At 42.4% G+C, this 8,725-nt stretch overlaps 1 protein-coding gene across 5 annotated transcripts in view; it reads left to right on the top strand.

The window, feature by feature from the left end:
* The first annotated feature begins 305 nt into the window (after positions 1 to 305).
* Lrrfip2 (LRR binding FLII interacting protein 2) overlaps positions 306 to 8,725 on the top strand; it is a 102,623-nt gene continuing 94,203 nt past the window's right edge. For all 5 annotated transcript variants that reach the window (XM_052187099.1, XM_052187096.1, XM_052187100.1 and 2 more), the window contains exons 1-2: positions 306 to 404; positions 1,659 to 1,730. The gene's annotated coding sequence lies outside the window, so the exon portion shown is untranslated. The remainder of the gene's footprint in view (positions 405 to 1,658; positions 1,731 to 8,725) is intronic.

Below are 8,725 nucleotides of genomic sequence, written 5' to 3'. Positions count from 1 at the left end.
ATCCGCTCCATCATCTGGTGCGAGCCGGGCGCTCCGCGGTCCAGCCAGTAGCCTCCAAGCCGCGCGCGTCCGCTACCCCGCCGCCCGCCACAACTACTTCCGGGTGAGCGGGTCGCCGGCCGGTGGCCCCGCCCCTCTGCCCCGCCACCGCCGCAGCTGCAGCCGCCGCTCGGGCTGCGGCTCATCCCGGGTCGCGTTCGCCTTGTCGGCCGCGGCGCCAAGGGCGCCCTGAGTGTGACTACGCGACCGGCCGCGGCGCGAGGAGCCCTTCTGTTGTCTCCCTGCGGCCCGCGGGGTGGACCGTGCGGGGACGGAGTGTGGCCGCCGCTCTCTTTTCCCGGCTCCCGGGCGGCCGCTCCGGCCCTTCCGGGCGGCGCCGCAGCCTCATCCCGCGCCACACGCAGGTAAGGGCAGGCGGCGGGCCCCGCAGTCTCTAGGCGCTGCCCGGAGGCGGCTCGGGGCTGGGGTCGCCTGGCGGGTCGCTCTGCTCCCGCTTCTCCCGCCCCCCGCGGGGGAAGAAGGGGTTACGCCCCATGGACCGGGCATCACTTCGGACAGCTGGGTGCTGCTGCCCCCGTTGCTCCCGGCGCCGCACTCCCCTAGACTCTTTCCCGAGTCTGTCCCGGGAGGAGCCGCCCCGGGGACGGTGTCAGGCCGGTGGAGGGCGTAGCTTTTTAAGTGAGATTCCCCCCTCTCTCGCTTCCTTCTTGATCTGAACTGAAACGCGCGGGCTTAACAGACTCGGGGCAGTACGGTCAGGGTTAATGCTTGACTAATACCGGGCGTTATTTACACCCACATTGTGGAGTTTCATAGCTCCAGTCAGGCCTGGTTTCCCTTTGCTGTGGATATCCAGCAGGAAGAGAACCCAGAGGAGAAAAAGTTCAAGCGTTTGCTGTATGTATTTTTTTCCCCCACCTCGAGAATACAAATACAACGCTGAAACATGGCTAAAGGGTATCCCAAACTTTCAGTATTTGTAGCCCCTTTTGATTTTTCCCTTTTAGTGACTCAGCATTTTTGCCACAGTTTTTGTACAGTAGGTTGATTGACTGAAAACTATGTAAGGATAACAGCGACTGCTATTCGTGTTGTGTTATCACAGGGAGCATAGGTACAGTTAGGGTAGCAACAGACATATTCTTAATCTGTGTTGGACTTTTTCTCCCCATTAGGTGTTAAAAGCTGCAGTTACTGAAGAATGCATAGTGTGGCAAGGAAGAGTTAGTTGGCCAAGTTTACCGTAGCTTCAGTGTCTTTCAGAGTTAGCCCTGCTTAACCAACATCATGCTCTGTTTAACAACTACAGAGAGACGATGACCTCGTATTTAATACACTCATGCTGAGGAAGGATTTCGGAAAGTGTGATTCATGTAGGAAGTTAGGCCACGCTCTGTGACTCGTCGATCTGGATCTTCACATTGAAATAGTGAAAAGCTGAGTCCCTTTCTGCCCGTTTAATGAGATAATTGTACTCTTTTTATAGCAAGTGATGTATAATGTTTGGTTCTGTTTGTTGCTGGGTGGTTATTGTCATGCACAATGGCCTGGAAATAAAACATAAAAATTTGCGTAGTATCTTGTTTTGTAATCCTTTGTTAGTTACTAAATGGGCTGCTGTGATTTTAAATTCCCCCCCCCCCCCTTTCTTTTACCAGATGTGGGAAGACAAATGAAGGGATTTAGGAGCCAAGTAAATGTCATTGGGAAGGAGAGCTACCATCACTAAGGTACGAAATAGTACTGTGGAAGAGTCTGTACTACATAAAATAGCTCTTTGTGTGGGAAGCTGGAGCATTTGCCATCCTGTCCTTAAAGACGCTCAATGAGACTCTACTAACTTCTGTTCTGGAAGGAATTGTGTGGAAGTTTTGGTTTATTTTTAGAATTGACTAATTCCAAACTTGAAGTAACTTTTTTATTGCTGCAATGTCATTTGATCATTTTAGTCTTTCAAAATGAGATGCCAAAAAACTTTGAATCCTACAGTTCTTGATAGCGACAACCTTGCTTTCCGTTGTTTCTTTTTTTTTCTTTGTAGAGTCCTGATTATTTTACCTTGATTGACAAAAGTCCTATTGACTAATTGGAAAGTAATACCAAATGTATTGGTATTGCTTAAGACAGACATCCCTTTGACTAAAGCTTTGGCATCTTTTCTCCCTTTGGATATCGATACTTAAATTCAGAGTGTTCTCTAATGTTGCTTTTTATTTCTGTCCAGCTGATAGGATGATGATTCTGTTCCTTGTTAACAGAGATTCCCTTTTGGAAAATCCCTTGTGAAAATCTTCATTGGAGATAGTCTTGATGCATAAATGCGTAAGGGAAATCTTCTTAGATTAGGATTTAAGCATCTTCATAATGAAGGGAAAAGAGATAGTATATTCGGCAAGTGTCTCCCTTTAGCAACACAAAAACAATCTTTTTTCATTAACACAGGACAGAAAAGTTAGTGATTTCTTGCAAAGATCTTTATGAATTGCTTACCCTGCTCCTTGTATGAAAAGGGACAGATTTGATGATGTGACAGTGGGGTAGGGATGATTGTCCTTATGATGTGGTGGGAGCTGTGGTGAGGAGTAGCTAAAAGAAAATAAAATTCTTCTGTCTTTAGCCAAGGAATGCTGTCTGTTGTACCTACTAAACAATTCCGTTGGTAGCTTTTTTCTTTTAGCTAGTCGCTTTCTCTCTGGAGAGTCTGAGTGGTGGAAGTGATCCCTTACCTGGGAACACATCCTAATCCGTTATATTTGCAAATGAAGACTAGACTCTGACCATTATTCAAAGCCCAGCTTTTAAAACTTTAGAAGGGAAGGAATTGAGCAGAGTTTACCTTGTGAATAAAATATCTTTGTCCCTTTACCTATTCTTTGCCCTTAAAGCTAATAGAAGGCAGCACTATCTTGGGAAATGAGTGATTGACATTGCACTTTAACCTTTCAAACTTTTTGGTCAACGTAAATTAGTCTAGACTTAAAGCAACTACACACTAGGCTAAAATTAAAAATTGTAAAGCTGGGGCTGGGCTTATCCTGTGAGAGTGCTGTTTCTTGGAAGTCATTGAGCTCGATACCCGTGTATGTCTTCTTAAGACTAGGGGTCAGGAAAGAAATAGGTAAATAGACACTTGGCAAGAGAGAAGAAATGGCATCCATAGAAAGAGAGCTGATGATGTGGGCTCAGTGGTGTCTGTGAGCCCTTCAAAGATTGATAAAACATGTAAAAGAAACGGTCTTCCGAGGAAAAACCCTTTCCTTTCTGCACAAACTTTTTACCTTCCCATAATCCTGTTCCCCAATCCAAGCTACCATAGTTAGTGGTTTTTCATGTATTTTCCTCCTTCCTATTTTCAGTCACATATACAGTTGCATGTGTTTACATATATCTTTTACCTGTGATGTTTCCGTATTAGCACCCACTCTAATCTCATTTTATTTCAAAAAGACTGGATTTATTCATTTTCCATAGTTTTACTAATTGCATGTTAATAATCATTAGGTCATTATTAGTCTTTTGTAAACAGCGCTATAAGAAAAACTTTTAAGCAAGTGTTTGGCTATTTATAAGTCTTTCTGTGGAGTACAGTTTTGAATGTATGACTGTGAAGTTGGTCCTTAGGTTGTGAACATGAAAATTTTATATTACACTTTATTTTATAATAGAAGATAATTTTTCTCAGGCACAGGAGGAGGAAGGAAGAATTAAAAAAAAGTATGTTCTTTACCCATCTCTTCCTTTTAAAAAGTATTGTGAACTAGGCTCTGTATAATTGGCCTGTTGTCAGCACTTGGGAGGCTAAGCCAGGAGACTGAGAGCCAGAGGCTACTATGGTCTACACAGCCCGTGTGAAGGCCCTGTCTCAAATAAGATCACAAATGTGTTTTATTGGTTAATTTAAGCCGTTTTGGAGTGTTAGATGATTAAATTGGTAAATGCCAAAATACTGTAGTTGAAGACTGGTGTTGACAAACTTATATTTGGCAAAATGGCTGTTTCTTAGGTTTGTTTCAGAGTTTATATTTTCTGTTAATTAAAAACTTATATAGCTGGGTGTGGTAGGGCACACCTTTAATCCAGCACTTGGGAGGCAGAGGGAGAGGCAGATCTCTGTGAAGTCAGGGCCAACCTGGTCTATACAGTCACTTCTAGGCCTGCTAGGGTTAACATATAAAGCAACAACAACAACAAAACAAATGAAACCACCGCCACCAACAAAAATAATAAAAAATAACTGTTACATAGCTTTCATATTTGTCCAGTGCAGTTAACTGATATTAGTCATAAGAGAAAGAAATGACCCAGAGTTTCTTCCTTATCTTCCACATCCTACTTTAAGTGGATTGAATGATAGAACCCAAGAGCCAGAAATTCTTTTGCAATCCAGAGCACTGTTGGTGGATTCCTTTGTCAAAGCAGGAAGTAGGTATATAGATTTAGACTTTATTCTGCCAAGTGTTGGTAAGCAGAATAAGGGAGGTTCAGAATTTAATTTGAAGTAGGTGACTCATGGCCAGGGGAGGCTCGGGAGCCTTTGTCCTTTTGAAATGAGACAGAGTAAGACAGAGAGGCTCAAGTGTGGTGGAGCTGGAGCTCACGAGTGGCCATTTCCCTGGATGCTGGCCAAGGTCTATTTTGAGGCCCTGTCAAAACTTGCCTGACGGATCTACCGCATAACTGTAATCTGGCCTGGCCCTGCTGCTAGTCAGGAAGGCCTGTGGTTTAGGAAAAGTGGCAACTGCAGTGGAGGGAGTTCTGAAGGGAAGCCTTTGGAAGACTGATGCTAAGTGCTGGGCTGAAAATCTCTTGAGGAATTACATATTCTTGCATCCAGGTGTTTTCTGCTTTTGCATCCAGTTTTTGTTTTCTGTTATTTATTTATTTATTTTATTTTGGAAAGAATTTGATTGTAGAGAACTAAAGAGGAATGTTTTAGAATAATGTGTATGAGGAGGAACATAGGATTAATGCTTCATATTCTGGTTCACACACACACACACACACACACACACTGTTATGGATGTAGGGAGGACACACCCCTAGTTGAAATGGTCTAACTCAAGAGTCTTTCACACTTTCCACTGGGATCTTGGATTAACGACCATTTTATAGGAGTGTTTGGAATTCACACAGCTAAATTAGCTTCTTATTCTATTTCTCCCATGAGAGAGTTGTGAAATCATGTTTTATTTAATTTTCTTCATTTTATTTTGTACGCATGTGGGTGTGGGTATGTGAATTAGAGGGCAATTTGAAAGACTTGGGTTTCCCACCGTCTGCCTCCCACCATCTGGGGATCAAAATCCTGGTTGTGAAGCTTAGGGCAAACAAGCGAGCCTTCTGGCCCTGAAGCGGTGCCTTTAAACTCTGACTTTTTAGCAGATGACATAGCTGTCTTTTTGTGCTGTGTGGTGCATGGAAGCGTTGGTGTTCTCTATGTTTAGTGAGCATTTAGGTTTAAAGTTCTCCAGGTGATCTCACTTCTTTGACTGGAAAGCTGTCGAATGACTTACTGTTACACCCTCTGACCAAGGTTCATGGCCTGGTTCACTGCCGAGCTGTTCCACAGTCAAGGGATTCTGAAGGATTCAGCTTGTAGCCATATTTTATAGATGTGGACCTGTAGATGGTTGCTGGTCATTTGTGTTACAGGAGGTTGTCCCTTCAGGGGTCATTAGCATTTCATGGTGATGTCTTTAGGATTCAACATAAGAAGTGAGCAATAGTTTCTTTTTCTTCTGTTATTTAGTTTATTCCCATTATCTCTTCCTAGAACAATAAAACAAAGCAAAAAAGAGAACTTGTGGTGGACTGAGAATGGTCAAAATTGGGAGAAAGTGCATATCAAGGGGTTTATCTCCTGAGAAGTGAGCTGCTCCATGCCCTGCAACGCCAGAACGGGACCACAGACTCACAGTTCGGTTGTTCCCATTTGGGACCTTGTATATGTCTTAGGGTTTCTTCATATGAGCCTCACATTTTAAACTAGTTTTGATGTAATGGATGTATTTAGTGCTTTTGAGAACATGGATCTTTTAGGCTGTTTTCTTGAGGCGGTTATTCTTTCTGTAGTCTCCACTTTTACATAGAAACATTTTAATAGCTAGGAATTAAAATATACTGTCTACAAACAATAAGATGTTAAGCTACTTATTCTCCTGTTAAACAGGTTAGCTATGTTTAATAAAAATTGAATAAATTTAGCAAACACATGTTGCTTTTTAAAAACATTAAAATTAAGTACTCCAGCTAAGTGCTTCAGTAGTTGTAGGATTAAAGATAACTATGTCAGTTTCAAATAAACCCTTCCTCCAACCCCTGACTCCATGTTATGGATAATGCTTTATCTGTGTGGACAATTAAGGAAATGAGGTCATTGTCTCCTTGTCTTGCCAAAATAATCCCTTGCAGTCTACCTAGTTTTATTTTTTTTGATTGTGGTAAAACTTAAATAGCATTGCCATATTGACATTTTCCATTCTTTTCATTGTGGAAGATATATGCAGTGTAAGTCTCCTCTGCTCCTTTTCAGTACTGGGGACTGGGTCCAGGGCCTCGCACATATTGCATAAACCCTCGGCCACTGATCTCCGCCCTAACCCCTTAAGCCGTGTGCAGTTGTACAATTCTGTGGCATTACAGTGCATTCAGAGTATACCGTGGCCATCCAAGCGTCCCTCTCCAGGAGGTCTCATCATCCTAAACCCAGAGCCGCCCCTCAGACTGGAACCACGCACGTCCTTTAGCCCTTGGCAGTCATTCACTGCTTTGTCTCCATGATTTGACTATTCCACTCTGGCTACCGCACATATTTGTGCAATTACCTGCCCTCTGTGTTTGGCTTAGTCTTTGTAGCATAAGGTCATCGAAGCTATTCGTGTTGTAGCATGTGTGTTTGTGTTCTGTTGATCACCATTTAGGTCTCCTACCTTTTGGTTATTGTGAATAATGCTGCTAAGGACACGGGACATGACTGTTCATTCCAGTACCAGTTCTTTTTTTTTTTTTTTTTTTTGGTGCACATAACCAGGAAGGGAAGTGCTGAATCCTGCTAATTTTATGTTTTAATATTTCAGAATCACCATGCTGTTATCCACAGTGGCTGTACCATTTCAGTTTCTCTCAAGGGTGCACACACATTCTGCCTACCGACTCTTGTTATTTTTTCTCTTTTTTTCTTTGTTTCATTCTTTCTTTTTTCTCATGAAAGCCATCTTAATGTGGTTTTGATTTGTATTTTCCTAATTACTAATGCTGTTGAGTATCTTTCTGTGCATTTGTTAGCCACTTGTGTCTTTGTAGAACATACTGGCCTTACCTTTGCCTCTCTAGTGCAGAGATTAAAGATGTGTGCCACCTACCTGGCCCATTTCTTAATTAAAAATTATTTTATTTTACGTGTTTGGGTGTTTTGCCTCATGCAAGTCTGTGCACCATGTCCGTGTAGTACTCTTGGAGGGAGGCACATGACGTCAGATACCCTTGTAGCTGACTTAAAGACAATTGTTGTTAGCTTTTGTGTGGGTTCTGACAGTCACACTTCTGTTCTCTGGAAGAGCAGCCAGTATTCATCACTGCTGACTCTATCTGTAGCTTCATGTCTTTTAAAACATTAATTATATTACTACACACACACACACATATACACACACACACACACACACACACACACACACACACACGCACCCGCACGCGCATGCGCACGCGCACATGCACACAGTGTGAGGTTTTGCACCTAGGTGTGCACACGTATGCCACAGCATTCCTGTGGAGGGTAGAGAACAGCTTTGTGGAAGTTCTTTCCTCTCGTGTGCATGGGTTTTGGGCTCAAACTCAGACCGAGGTCATCGGCAGGCTTGGTGGCAATGCTTGCTCAGCTGCTGAGCCATCTTACTGGCCCTTCATTTGTTTTTGTTATCAAGTTTTAGTTCTTTATATATCCTAGGTATCAACTCTATTTACAAGTGTTTGCTTCATCAGATTGCCTTTTTTACTCTTTATAGTGGGCTTTGATGCACAAAATTTGAATTTGGTGAAATCTAGTTTGCCTATTCTTTTATTATTTTAATTTTGTTAAAATTGACAAGAAATGTTTGTCAAATCCTGTCATGAAGATTTTCCTGTGTGTTCTCTTTGAAAAGACTTATAATTCATGTACTTAGGTTTTGATGCATCATGTATTAACTTTTGATGTTTCGTGATGAGCCGAACCATCTCAAGTCCATGAGTTAACTTTTGTATATTGTGTAATCTAAAGGGTCTAACTTTATCCAGTTATGAATTTGACAGTACTACTATTTATTGGAAAGATGATCTATTCACTTTTGGTACCTCTGTTGACAATCATTTGATCATACATGTGGGAATTTATATATGGGCCATTTAACAGATCTGTGAGTCTGCTTTATGCTTGTAACATACCATCTTATTTATTTATTTATTTATGGTTTTTTGGATTTGGTTTTTTCGAGACAGGGTTTCTCTGTGTAGCCCTGGCTATACTGGAACTCACTCTGTAGACCAGGCTGGTCTCGAACTCAGAAATCCGCCTGCCTCTGCCTCCCATAGTGCTGGGATTACAGACATGTGCCACCACCGCCTGACTTACCACTTTAATTACTATAGTTTGTAGTAAAATTTTAGATCAAGAAAGATTGAGGGGAAAGGGTTTATTTGGCCTAAAAGTAGATTACAGTCCATTATTGTGGGGAAGTCAAGGCAGGAA

The sequence above is a fragment of the Apodemus sylvaticus genome, chromosome 7 (genome assembly GCF_947179515.1).
Source record: "Apodemus sylvaticus chromosome 7, mApoSyl1.1, whole genome shotgun sequence".
NCBI lineage: Eukaryota > Metazoa > Chordata > Mammalia > Rodentia > Muridae > Apodemus > Apodemus sylvaticus.
The sequence above is the reverse complement of the archived record's forward strand: the minus strand, read 5'-3'. Positions and strand labels throughout refer to the sequence as shown.